The sequence below is a fragment of the Chinchilla lanigera genome, unplaced genomic scaffold (assembly GCF_000276665.1).
Source record: "Chinchilla lanigera isolate Chin_1 unplaced genomic scaffold, ChiLan1.0 scaffold00050, whole genome shotgun sequence".
Lineage (NCBI taxonomy): Eukaryota > Metazoa > Chordata > Mammalia > Rodentia > Chinchillidae > Chinchilla > Chinchilla lanigera.
Genome location: NW_004955451.1, coordinates 33,577 through 48,830, shown reverse-complemented (window position 1 = coordinate 48,830; position 15,254 = coordinate 33,577). Strand labels below are relative to the sequence as shown.

Genomic DNA, 15,254 nt, shown 5'->3' with positions numbered 1-15,254 from the left:
TGCAGTCCAGTCTTTTATATCTGAGATTCTGTCCTCACATTGGCTCATTCTTCTGGATGTCTGTTTGAAAGTGTTTTATGGCTTCCCCTTCTTTCCTACTTTGGGTATTCATAGTTTCCATCATTTTCCTTAGCTCCTGTATTTTTTTATCTGTATCTGTTCTAGAGTCATTAAGCATCTAGAGTCATTAAGTCTCTTTCATTATGGTCACCACCTCCATAGCTGTCTCAAAAATTATTTCTGTTTTGAATTTTTCTAGAGCCTCTTTCATCTGCTTATTACCTCCTCTATTACCACTTCAGAAATCCAGGTAGGTGGTTTTTGGATTGTTCCACACCATTTTTCTCTGAGATTGCCTTTGCTGAACTGGAGATCTGAGGTTGCATCTTGTTTAAATGTCTCCTTCTTTTGTATCTTTTTCAGTTTAATTCCTGGGTTGATGCTTATAGAGAGTCTATGGTGAGTAGCTTTATTGCTATTGTTTAGAACTCTTAGGAAATGACTCCTTTGTAGAGGTGTCTTCCGGGTGTACCTGGGTTTTGGGTTTTGCTGCAAGACTCTACCCCTTCAATTTATTGAGGATGGGTACTTGCTGCCTACTTGGCCCAGCCCATGGTTCTTTGGCACTAGCCTATAGGATTTTTTATGACCCTTAGGTAATCTCAGTCTTGGTATACCAGAAAGAACAACTGATTAGAAAAATAATCTCATTTTGGCTCAAGTAACACAACCAGCAAAAACAATAGCATCCAACACAGCCTAGAAATTGACACAATGAAGTGCTTATTAATTTTCCACCTTTAACCATATGAACTAGATTTGTGGTTATATAACAAATTCTCAAATGAGGTAGAAAATTGTATGCAGTAAAGAAGACCACAATATGGCACTTTTACACTCAGGTTAGAAAATTTACAAGGGGTTGTGGTGGGGGAAAATATGGAAATAGAAGGAAAGGAAGAAATGAGAAACAAGGCTGGAGAACTAAGGAGGATCATGCAAACTTTGGGAACCTAGTGCAGAGGATGGGAGGGAGAGAGAGAAGAAAGAAATGAAAACAAGAACAGAACAACAACAAAACAAGAAACCATGTTCACATTCATAAAAAAAGAACAATGAAGAAAAAATAATAGAGAGAAAGAAAATAAAGAAAAAAGAGGAAGAAAAAATGTCCACTTTAAGGTGTGTCTCTGCTGCCACTGGTGGACAATATGGGCAGACAAAGTCCAGATCCATACACGTAGATCAAGTGCAGCATGCCAGTAGCAGCTCCATGGCAGGGCAGAGGATGATCCCAGTGAGGCTGCATCCCTCTTTTCCTGAAGTTCAGGCTGGCCTCAGCCTGAGAGGCTGTAATCAGACCTGCCCAGCCTGCTGTAGTCTCCTTGCTTGCTATGGCCTTGAATTCTGCTGTGAGCCACTAGGTGGAGCTAGCACCCACTCTGAGTCCCAAATTTAACTGGCCTCTCTCCAGAGTGGACCCCGCTAATCTCACTCTTTTACAGGAAGTCCTAGTGGGACAACTCAAAGCCACCAAAGTCCACTGCATCCACTGAAGTTTACTGCAAGCACTCCTCCGCTCTGCTGGTGTGCTTCTCCATAGAGGCCTCTGGGGTTGCCAGCCGGTCTCTGTGCATCTGCAGATTCAAACTTGCACTCCCATGCAGTGAGTCTGGGCTCAGGGAGAAAGTGTTGCCTGCCTCTTCCTTCTTTTTCATTGAAGTTTCTCTCTTTACTCTCCCTGGGGGCTTCAGTTCTCACTTCAGAACCCTGCCAGGTCCCAGGAAGCCAGTTTCATCCTTCTTCTCTGCCTCATTGTGCTATGTTCCAGTGTTTGGACACCAGATCTTGGAGATGCTTTTTCTCTGCTCCTCAGCACTCTGCCATCTCCCTGGAAATCATGGCTCTTATCTTTGAGGAAAGCCTAACTTTTTTATTTTCAGAACCTTGGACAGAACTTTTGGTTGTGGGGAGGGATTATCTGTTGGCTCAATGAATCGAATTGATCTGCTTAGATATCTGGGGCAATGTATAAAACAATAGACAGAATGACTAGAAGTGGCTACCTGCCATGTAGTTATATGAGTATGTATCTTAATTCTTTTTATTATATATTTTTGTTCTTGTTAAGGAGGGGACCAGAAATGACCTATTGATTTAACTAAGTCATATAAATCAAGAAATAGAGATTTGAGCCTATCATTGGAATAATATCCTATAACAAATTAAAAATCACCTAAAAATATAAACACTTTTGGATTCCAAGTCAAAAATACAGAATAATTAAGTGATAAAATCATAGCATGGCAACCTGATTTGGGCCAGAATGAGAATTTTGCCTAAACTGGTCTATGAAGGATCATTGAAATATGTGGTAAAGATTTAAAATTTTAAAAATTATTAAGTGAAAGGCAGATTACCATTAGTCTTCCTCAAAATACTCATTCTTACTTGAAACACACTTATCTCATTCTTTTTGCCACTTTCTGAAATAGTTCTGGGAGGGTTTTTGTGTGTGTGTGTGTGTGTCTCTATTAGATATAAAAATAGAAAAATATTGTGGATATAGTGCTGCTAAATGCCATCCAAGGAAAGGTAGCCTCCAAAAACCATTATGGTGAGTCCCTATCTCCCTTAATTACTGGCTCTGATACTGTGCAACTTCCGGCTCTTTCCCCATGTCAAAATGACCATGAAAGGTAAACATTTTAAACTGATTCAGAACATCAAGGCAGCCACAAGAGTGCAACAAAGATACTCATGAAGGAAGACTTCCAGAAGTGCTTCAGAAACTGGCAAGAACTGTGGGATAAGTACATTTGAAACAATGGTATTTGGAAGGGGATTTATGACAGTGTGTCTTTTCCTGTAATAAAATTTTTAAAAATTTAAATATTCCCTGTATTTTCTATCACACCTTATATCTGTCCTATAACTAATCTCTAGGTTAAGAATAAGCATCATCTGGAAATCTGGTCTCTAAATTAATTTCCATTGGTGACAAGAATAAATTGTAAGGCTCAATTTTCCTTTATGATTCCCCAGAGATTCACTTGCATGTTACTTTATTATTATATGGGAGATAATCCTTGACCCATTGAAAGTTTGCATTCTTCTTCACTGCGGTATTTCTGAAACCATTAACATAATTATATGTCAGGGAAGAGAAGCAGTTTGAAAAGATATTGCATATTTTCCCTAGATTTCAGCAAATATTAGGGAAAATTGTCATATTTGTTTATAAAATGAACCCCCCAAATATATTGTTTTGAACTCAATTGAACGAAGGCTTGGGTTTAAGCAACTGCGGATTGATGGCCTGTAGATTTCCTGCATTTTCTATCGCTTTCAAACATCTTTCTTTACCCACAACACCTTCACTATTGAAGAAAGAAATAACTATATTTTTACTGAAGATCACCTTTACCCATTCAGCTCATGCTTCTCCTATTCAGATATTTCCACTGTTCTGACTTTCTGATATCATATGTTGCCCAGGGGTTAGCAAAGATATAGTCCTCTAATACCCTAATAAGAAGCTTCACTGACCAAGGAAACTTTTAATTTTATATCTCATCCTTTTCACATAGAGGGTTTTACTTTCCCTATACTAAAGAAGAAAAAACAGATCTTCAGCTCTTCAGGACTTCTAGTTTCTGCTTTATGCTTGCTGAATCAAAAGTAATACTCAAGTAAGTAAAGAAGGGTGCTCAGTAAGTATTTGTAGATAGAGAGCTGGAAAATAGAAAGAATTCATTAGTCATATAGATTTGCAAATCTCTTTAAAGATTCAAGCTGTAATATTTTCTATTAAAAATAATCCCTTAACCACTACACGCTAAATCCCCAAATTTCCAATTCTAAGAAAGAATGAATTTTTTATATTTGGAAAAAAGTCAATTTAACCATTAATTTTGGCAGACAAGCCTTTGTAAACATTGAATCACAGTAGCATTCAAGTGACAAACAGTTTTAAAAGAATTAATGTTATAATTGTTTTCTTTCCCTTTCCTCAAGGAAAATATATACATATAGAAAGGAAGAAAAGAATAAAGTCTTGGGCATGAATTGACTTAAAAACACCACAAATATTGAATATTCATTTATGTCTTCTATCAGCCTTCTCTGCATCCTGTGTTTTATTTTATAAGATGTAGCTACTCCTAAAATGCATTATCTTGCATAAACTTACACATGAGCATTTGCAATCCAGAAAGGTGTTCCTTAACACAAATGTGCACATATTATCTCAGTTTAAATCCCATTTGCAAAGCAACATTTCTGTCTTGATTCAATGCTTGAATTCCTGTGGCAGAATGTCAAAAAGGTGATCTTCCACAGCAAGCCTGCTTTCTTCAACACTGGACATGGGCCTAGCTTGGCTGGCAAGTGGTGCTGGCAGTTGTCCTTCAGCCTCAGGTGACTGAACTGGGAGAGTTGACCAGTTTTTCCTCAGAAGAGTATGATGCAGTTTTGCCTTAGGTTTAAAGTCCTCAGCTTCACACATTCCAGGAATTGTTTTGGCAGAATATCCACTTTGTTCCCAGGGATATGAAAGTGCTGCAGGTTCTGAAGCACTCCTACTTCTGTTGGAATCATTGAAATGTAATTGTAGCTTTTATTTAGGTAACTGAGTTTCTGTAAACTAAATATTGCCACTGGTAAAGAATTGTAGCCTGCTTATTGGAGAAATAAAACGACTCCATGTTTTTGACATGGATAATGGAGGGAAGAGTGGTAACAATTTTATTATGCCATAATTTTAAACAAATCAGTCATTTTAAATGCTGGGGCCTCAGGATGTCCTTGATTGTGTGTGTGCTGTTTGACTCTAAATCTGGTTCCTGTAACCTAGAGAGGCTAAAAATAACATGTGAAATTCTCTGTAGTTCACAGTTCTGGAGTTCCAGCCCAAGCAACATTCATCATTTTCTTGAGGTTATTCAGTCCCAAGAGTCAAGTACCATTATTATGAGTAACTAACTTCATAAGATGTGTAGCTACATCCTTAATATTGGAGGGGATTTTAGTCAAATTGCTCCTCATGTGGAGGTGTAAGGTACCACAGCTCTTGGAGGGATTCAAGTTCTCTCATCTCACTGTTTTTCAAGTTCAAATTGCCTATCAAGTACAACTCTCCAGGAGTTTTTAGCAAATATACACAGGCAGAAATTTCTGCCACATAAGTAAACTTCACATGAAGGCATCTCAAATGATCAGATAGCTAAAAGCAGTCTGTTCAACTTTTGCAGGGCAGGGGCATTGGCGAAGCTCTTGGAGGGTAGTCATTTGAAAAATCTTAGCTGGAATTTTAGCTTCTGGTTTTAATACATTCAGGTCCATGAGGTCAAAGACAGAATGGGGCTCTCCGGACAACATGAACAAGTGCAACTCCTACGCGTCCTGGGCATTGCGTGACACATGCTACCTGAGCTTTTCAAATGTCCACCCAGGATTCAAACTAATTTCCCTGTTTGTTTCACTGACTTTTTTTGTTTTGTTTTGTTTTTCTTCCTCTACCAGGGATCGAACTCACTACCTTGTGCTTGCCGGGCAGGCACTGTGCTGCTGAGCTAAATCCCCAGCCCCTCTGACTTCTGATGAGAACACGTTGAACACTTGGAATGTAGCTGGTAATACTGTATAGAAGAAATGCAAGATCATGTTGACACTTGTACTATCACTAAAACTGCTCTCTTCCTTGATGTTCAAAAGAATATTCCTTTGAATGTATCCTGAATAACCAGAAGATACTGTAGAGGCTGATAAAATCATAAACACAAATAATGCACATACAACCGATGAGAAGTTTTACAGCATGTAAATCATGTTGTGGGTGTGCTCATATACCTCACAGTCAAGGTTACAGCTTTTGGCTAGCAAACATGTTCAAAGTTGATTGCACTGATAAACTTATCAGCAAAGCAGAGAACAAAAATGAATTTGGCTGGTTTGATAGCTATTTGGACCACAGAGTGTTTGTAAATCAAGTCAATGTCTTCTACATGGCACAGAACTTCTTCACTTTCTCAAATAGGGTTTTAGCACATTCTCACACCCCTCCTTTTTTTTTTTTGCTCTGCTGGCACCTTTGATCACAGTCTCCTCAGCTGAGAAAGTGAAGCCAGTTTTGTTGACCACTGAGGTACTGGCACTGGAGCTGTCCTCATCGCCGCTAGTGGACCCATGCTTTGGTAGAGTCTGAGCACTTGTTATTCTCTGCTTGTTTTTCTCTGAGTCTTCACATGCTGTCTCAGACAATGCTTTAGTCGTCCAAGCATATGCAAGTGCTGCAGGTTCAGAGCACTTGCAAGGAGATTCAGAGCAGTTTCCCAGTCCCGCTACAAAAATGCTATAGCTCTGAGCATATTTTGGGATACTTGAACCAAAAGTTAGTACTGACTATGAGAATAATAATAGTAAGACCAAGGTATGGATAGTATTTAGAATAGCATCAAAGGTCCAGAGGGTAACACATCTCATTAATAAATATATATTCCTGAGAGTCCAGTTTGTTTTTCAACCTTCTGGATCCCTCTTCTCTTTGTCTCCTGATTGGAAACTGTGAAATCTGCATAAGGATAAGTGGTTCTGAGAGGTATGTTATGAGTCACAGCAGATATCCTAAAGAAAGTGTCGTTTGGTATCTGCTCATTTTGGTCTTTGATGGTGGTTGCTTCCATTTCGGGGATGGTGGCAGTAGTATTAGCATTTCCTAGAGGCCCTGTGTGCCTTGGAACTTACAGGAGATGGTGACTCTGGCAAGCAGACCACTTGATCTTTGCTAAATTGCATGCTTCTGCAAAGATGGCTACCATCAACATAGCAATAGGCAGGTAATCCACAAACATCCCACCATGGTTTCAGGATCCTGGAAGCTGGCTGAATGTCATTAAGTGAAGAAACTTCCACCAGGGTCAATATTTAGCTTTGTGTGGATGCCAGAGGCCAGGACATCAGTGGCAATGCCAGACTTCACTTCTGCATCTTGGGATCCAGAAGCCTGTTAGGAATAGCAATGCAGTACAGTTTCAGGGGAATTCAGTTCTTGCTGGTTCCAGGGCAGGAACACCATGGTGAAGGATGCATCACAGCAAAGACACTTGGGAGCAACCCTGTCACCTTTATGCAGGACAGGAGGTGGAGGCATCACCTGCAGTGGGTGGCAGCTGCACCTGGATGTACAGGGCAGGCAAGCACGAAGCCCTCTGGACCCTGCTTCTCCCCCTCCCCTACAGTTGCTATCCGATGTTTTATTCAAAACTTACTTATTAAAACCTTTACTCAACTTGTTCATTCTAAAATGAGGATGACGTTTCACCCTAGATCATTATATTAGTTTTCAGATGTTGAAAGACTAACTTGTTGGTATGGAGAAAATTGTATACTAAAGTACTAGTGAAAATATTTTAAAAATATTTCTCCAAGTAGCTTCCAAAAAGATTAGTGGTTAGTTAAAACCTCACAGGCTATAATAGTGAGAAAGGATAGTTTCTGATCATTTCCCAGGTAGTCTCCACTTTACTTCAGTTCCTGTTACAGTGCCTGTTACTTCTGCTTTTTAGAAATGGCTGGTCACTGTGATGTACAGCTGGTCACTATGATGCATATTGGAAGAACCAATCAAAGACAGACAAGTACTCTGCCTCTTGTTTGCAAACCCCATAAAAACCTCCCTTCCTAAGCCTTCATTTTTTTAATAAGGATTGTTTCCTTGTCAGTGCCCATAAATCTGCCTCCAAATCCTTGGTGAGATTTTAGTGTTTCTGTTTGTCTTGGCAATGTTACATTGTATTGACTGGGAAAAGAAACAGGCACACACATACACTCACACACACACACACACACTGAGGCCTTGAGACAAATAAATATAAATATATGCATATGGTGTTATTGAAAAATTGTATTTTATAACATGAAGTTACATCATGAAGTCAAAAAGAATTTGATGTTCTTGTGTGTTGGAAATGACTTCCACATTTGAGAAAAACTACCTTGTCTACCTGACAGACATGCTGTGTGCCTAAAACAGACAGAACTTTATGTGATCCGTAGAAAAAAACGCCTCTAGACATTAAGAAAATTAGCATTTTCAAAACAAATACATCCTATGCACAATGCACATTTATAGTATGGATTTAAAATTGAAATCAGGCAAGTCCACAGTAATTTTAGTAGTAAATGAAACTTTTTTTGCTCTGTGTTCGGATATTACATAATTAAATACTAAGTCAGAAGGGTAAATTGTTAGACTCCTGATCTTAGTTTCTCAATTTGACTTATGAGAATAATATATCAGAAATGTGAAAAATATTGTATAAGATGAAGTTTTTATGTTCATCACAGGATATGGGAGTCTGTGTACATTTTTGTTATTTACATATATGTATTGTAATAGTCAGCTCTGATTTGAAATCTCCCCTGAAATGACATTGGTATGAGATAGAGCAGTAGAACAGCTCTATTGTAACATTTACTCATTAACATTTGTTGAATAGCGATATTGCTTGTGGTGGACAAATTCTAGAAAGCCTTAACAGATGTTATTTCTAAGATTACAATTATTAAATATATCTTGATTTAAAGAAGCAACACTCATTACTTAAAGTACTTACAGCAAACATCAAACAATGAAATAAAGCATATAAAACAAATGATTATCAATTTCTCTTTCCTAGAAAAGAAGGGGAAAATTATGTACATACAGGATAACATAGTTGTACTACTGACTTCTATCACTTTATTGAAAGGAAGAGTTAATGAGTAATTATTTGATCAATCTTGCATATCTATATTAGTTTTCCTGAGTAACCACTTTGAAGATATCAATATGTAGTACAAGAACCATTGTTAATTTCCTGTCACCTTGTCTGTAATTCAGTATTGCTTGTACTGTTTTGTGCTATTTTGTAAATGGATGTCTGTTTGTTAATAAGTTTTTGTTCATTAGTTTTAAAATTAAAAAAAAATTCTCTTTAATCATTGAGTGAACTAAACATCAAGGTTAATGTGAGTCCACCACCAAGCCAGTTTCCTATTATCTCCTAAATTGATAGTCTGTAAGAAGCACAGTAAGTAGAAATATAATCTAGCTAATGGTTCTCCAGAGAGTCCTTGCTTTGCACTCATATTCAGAAATTTAAATCACAGGAATAACAATGCAAAAAGTATTCTTTGAGAATATATAATCATAGCTCTCAATTTTATGTAAATGATGAAACTTTCAGCTTCTTCATTTTCAATCCTTATAAATTTATGGTGTTTAACACTTAATTTATGATGTTTATCCTTTGTTCAATGATAAACGAAGTGCTAATAACCCCCTATGTTTTCCTCTTCTTAGTACCATTTCACCATTGATTAATTTGTTTGTTGTAAGGTTTTTATTATTGACAGATAATTGAGTGATAATTTGGGGGATACAGTGGGATATTTTGGTATGTTTATATGTTATGTATTCATTAACTTGGGGTATGAGGGTTATCCATAATCTCAAATATTTATTATTTCTTTTTAATTTCTTGTATTTAATTCCTTGTTAAAAGAACATTCAAGTGCTCACTTCGGCAGCTCATACACTAAAATTGGAACAATACAGAGATGATTAGCACGGCCCCTGTGCAAGGATGACATGCGAATTCATAACGTGTTCCATATCTTTGAGAACAGAATATTAAAAGGTGTTAGAGAAGAAAAAAACAGATCACCTATAAAGGAAAGCCCATCAGAATCATGGCAGATTTCTCAACACAAACCACCAAGTCAAGAAGAGCTTGGAGTGAAGTATTTTACACCCCGACAGAAAACAACTTACAACCTAGATTGATGTATCCTGCAGAAGTATTGTTTGAAATAAATGGGGATATAAAATATTTCCATGAGAAAGAACAACAGAAGAAATTCATGAGTGCCAACCCACCCCTCCAAAGAGTACTAAAAGGTATTCTGGAAAGAGATAAAAATGACCAAAACTTCAAGAACAACAACAGAAAGGAATCACCAAGCACAGCAAGCAATTAAACAGAGAGAATAAGGAGGAACTACCATCAGGAAAATAACATGACAAAGATAAGCCAATACATATCAGTTATAACCATCAGTGTAAATGGTCTCACCAATCAGAAGAAGCAGACTGGCAGAGTGGATCAAGAAACAAAATCCAACAACATGCTGTATATAAGAAACACATTTAACTCAAAAGAAAATTCATAGACCCTTAACCAAAGGATGGAAAACAAACCTCCACGTGACAAGAACCCAGAGAAAACTAGGTGTAGCTATTCTCTTTGCAGACAATGTGAACTTCAAACCAAGAACAATCAAAAGAGATAAAGAAGGTCACTACATACTTGTGAGGGGGAACTTCAAGAGACAACAATCATAAACATCTATGCACCAGTTAGAGCAGCACACAAGTATATAAGACAAATTTTAGCAGACATGAAAAATGAAATGAGCAGTAACACAGTCTTAACAGGTGACTTCAACACCCTATTGTCAGAAAGAGATACAACAACTAGGCACAAAATCAGCAAAGAAATAACAGAACTAAACCAAACCTGTGAACAAATGGACTTAGGAGACTCCAGTGGAGTGTTCCATCCAACAACATCAGAATATATAGTCTTCTCAGCTGCACATGGGACATTCTCTAAAAAATACACCATATGCTAGCAGATAGAACGTGCTTCAGTAAATGTAAAGGAATTGAAATTATCCCATGCATACTATCAGACCATTATGCAATGAAATTGGAAATTAAAAACAATAGAAACCACCAATACTTCATAAACATATGGAAATTAAACAACACCCTCCTGAACAACCAATGGGCTGTAGATAAAATTCAAGAAGAAATTAAACACTATTTACATTCAAACGAAAATGTAGACACAGGAACTTGTAAGATGCAATGAAAGCAGTCTTCATGAGGGAAATTTATAGTGGTGAATTCCCACATCAGGAAAACGGAACAAGTACAAATAAACAATCTTGTGCTGCATCTCAAGCTTCTAGAAAAAGAAGAGCAAGTCAAGCCCAAAGCCCAAAGACGGCAGGAAATTAAAAAGCTGAGAGCAGAAATTAATCCAATGGAGACAAAGAAAACAATACAAAGAATTAATGATTCAAAGAGTTGGTTTTTGAGAGAATCAATAAAATTGATCAACCCTAGGTGACCTTATCACAAAAAGGAAAGAAAAAACTGAAATTCATGCAATAAAGAATGAAAGGGATAAAATCAGTACAGATACTGTGGAAATTCAGAAGATCATCAATATCTACTTTGAAAATCTTAGTCATAGGACAGAAAACATAGAGGAAATGGACAAATTCTTAGGTGAATTACCACAGCTGAATGAAGAAGATGGAAAAATCCTCAATAACTTAATATCAGCTAGTGGAACTGAAAATGTAATAATAATAAAAAAAACTTTTCAATGAAGAAAAGCCCAGATCCCGATGGATTCACCACTGAATTCCTCATGAAATGTAGAGAGGATCTAAGGCCAATTCTTCTCAAACTCTTTAATGAAATTGAAAGGGAAGGAATTCTTTTCAACTTCGTCCTGGAGGCATGTATTACCATGATACCAAAACCAAAGACAGACCCAACCAAAAAAGTGAACTGCAGGACAACCTCTCTGATGAATATAGATGCAAAAATTCTCAATAAAATATAAATAAACAGAATGCAACAAATCATCAAGAAGGGTACACACCATGACCAAGTGGGATTCATGCCAGGAATGCAGGGATGATTCAATATACACAAATCAGTTAACATAATACACTGCATCAATACAGCCAAAGACAAAAATCACATGATCATCTTAATTGATGCAGAAAAACCTTTTGATAAACTCCAACACACATTCATTGTAAAAAACCTACAGAAAATAAGAATAGATGGTCTTTACCTCAGTTGATGAAAGCCACAACTAATGATAAAATATCATTAGTATACTTCACAGATCTAGAGAAAATGTTCCTGAAGTTCATTTGGAAGGAGAAGAGGCCTATAATAGCAACCAATGGTTAACATCATACTAAATGGACAAATATTGAAAGTTTTCATTTTAAAATCAGGAACAAGACAAGGATGTCGACTGTCACCACTCCTATTCATTCTAGTTCTGGAAGTATTAGCCAGAGCAATCAGAAAAGAGAGAGAAATAAAAGGAATAAGAGTAGGAAAGCTAGAAGTGAAATTATCATGATTTGCAGAGCACATGATACAGTACAGAGAAGACCCCAAAAGTCCACCAAAAGGCTTATAGATTTAATAACCAAATTCAATAGCATAGCTGGATACAAAGTCAACACTCAAAAATCAATAGCATTCCTGTACACAAACAACAAAGGGACTGAGGGAGAAATTAGTGAAACCGCACCTTTCATAATAGCATCTAAAAAACTGAACTACTTAGGAATCAATCTAACAAAAGAAGTAAAAGATCTATACAGTGAAAATTAGAGGATTCTGTAAAAAGAGATAAAAGAGGATATCAGAAAATAGAAGATATTCCATGCTCATGGATAGGAAGAACCAACCATGTGAAAATGGCCATACTTCCAAAACGGCTGTACAAATACAATGCAATCCCAATTAAAATACCATTAGATACTTCACAGATCGAGAGAAAACATTCCTGAAACACATTTCGAAGGAGAAGAGACCTATAATAGAAAAAGCAATCCTGAGCAAGAAAAATAAGGCAGGAGGCATCACAATCCCTGACTTGAAATCATACTACAAAGCTACTGTGATAAAATCAGCATGGTATTAGCAAAAAAAACAGACCTGAGGATCAATGGAACAGGTTAGAAGATGCAGCAGGAAACACCAACACACTAAGCCACCTTATTTTTGACAAAGGGGCCAAATATGTTCACTGGAATAAAGAAAGCCTCTTCAATAGATGGTGCTGGAAAAACTGGCTCTCCACATGCCAGTGACTCAAAGTAGACCCATATCTGTTACCATGCACCAAACTAAGCTCAAAATGGATCAAAGATCTAAATATTAAAACAGAAAAACTAAATCTACTGGAAGAGAAAGTAGGTGGAAATCTTGAAGACATCAGGGTAGGCAGAGAGTTCATGAACAAAAACCAAACTGCATGGGAAAGACTTCAAAGAATCAACAACTGGGATCTCATCTTAATGAAACGATTTTGCACATCAAAGAAATCACCAACAGAGTAAAAAGAAAATCCATGAATTGGGAAAAATTTTACTCAACTTGCCCTCAGACAAAGAACTACCTAGAATATATAAAGAATTTAGAAAATAAGACCTCCAAAATTCAAAGACCCAATCCAAAAATGGACATTTGAGATGAATGTATACTTCTCAGATGAAGAAATACAACTGGCGAATAAATATATGAAAAAATGTTCAATATCATTGGTCATTGGAGAAATGCAAATTAAAACAACCCTGAGATTCCATCTCCTCCCTGAAAGAATGGCTATCATTAAATCAACTATGAATATTAACTTACATTTACAAATTTGTGTCATACCAAAGATATCTTAAATTCACTTGAAATTATGAGAAATATATTTCTGTAATATTGGAGGGTTTTCTGTTTTACTCTGTATTTTCTAATACATCTTGAATGCCAAATGTAACAGAGGCATGAGACTCCAAGGTAGGTAGGAGCAGTCACTCCAACTCCCTATAGTTCAAGCTGACCTTGAACTCACTATGTAGCCAAGGCTCGGCTTGAATTTATGGCAATCTTCCTGCCTCAGCCTCCCAAGTGCTGGGATTTCACATTCACACCACCACAACCAGCCATACTGGAGATTTTTTCATCCTTCATATTTAGTTTTTATTATTTCAAAGAGAAAAAAGAATAACAAAACAACAATGAAGACAGAAACAAAACAACAAAAATGATATAGGATTTCAATACAAGATGATAGGAATCAGCAATTGTTTTTATATTACACATTGCCTTCTTCAGTGAAGTTGCTCAGACCACCAGATGAAAGAATGCAAGATGGATAGAACAATTAAAGACAATAACAAATAATAAAAAAACATTAAAAATGATTCAGTGCTTCATCAAACAAGATGGTAGGAATTCAACAAGGCTTGTTATATTGCATATGGTTGTCTTCAGATTACTTGTTCTGATAAGCAGATATAAGAATGCAAAATTGGTGAAGAAAAAAAATTTAAGCATTAACTGTTCCCTTCAGGAAACTAATACACATCAGTAATACACTTATCCCGACTATCCTTGTATACACATATAGTTTTTCTTTTTATTTTAAGGAGAAAAGAACAAAAACAAAATAACAAAAATACATAAACCAAACAATATAAAAACAATAAAAATAATACAGAATTTCAAAAGAAGGTGATAGGAAATTAATAATGGTTGTTATATTACATGCTGTTATTTTGAGTGGTTACTCAGATAATCAGATATAGGCATGATCAAACAATTACACAGTAACTGTTCCTTTCAATAAGCCAGTAGATATTAGTAGTACAACTATCTTAGCTATCTTGTGTGTGTGTGTGTATATATTTTCGCCTTTTTTCTTTTTTTTTTTTCTTTTCCCTCATCCCAGTTGTTATTTCCTATTTGAGCAGTTTCTTTCCCTTTCACAATATCTATTGTACCTTTCAGAGTTTACTTACTCTTTCAGATTCTTATACTATGGAGGCAATATGATGCTTACACATGTTTGTCTGATTTATTTCACTTATGAGTATGGTCTCTAGTTGCATCCATTTAACTACCAAAGCCTCAAATTTATCTTTCCTTATAGCTGAGTAATACTTCATTATATAAAAATACCACATCTTTTTTTTATCCATTCCTCAGTTGATGGGCATTTGGGTTGTTTCCAAGATGTAGCTATGACCCATCGCACTGCTATAAACATGGGTGCACGTACATATCGCTGTGGTATGAAGTTTTCGGTTCTTGTGGAAAAATACCCACTAAAGGAATAGCTGGGTTGAATGGGACCTCTAATCCTAGTTTACTGAGAATCTTCAGACCAATTTCCACAGTGGTATCACCAGTCTACACTCCCACCAAGAGTGCAGAAGTGTTCCTTTTTCCCCACAGCCTCTCCAGCATTAATTATTGGTTGATATTTCTTGATTGATGATAGCCATTAGTTCTGGGGTGAGATGGAATCTCAGAGTTGTTTTAATTTGCATTTCTCGAATGACTAGTGATGTTGAATATTTTCTCATTTATTTATTTGCCATCTGTATTTTTTCAT

At 36.6% G+C, this 15,254-nt stretch overlaps 1 pseudogene; it reads right to left on the bottom strand.

Annotated features, from left to right (window-relative positions):
- Nucleotides 1–4,244: 4,244 nt before the first annotated feature.
- Nucleotides 4,245–15,254, bottom strand: part of LOC102030376 — a 14,708-nt pseudogene continuing 3,698 nt past the window's right edge.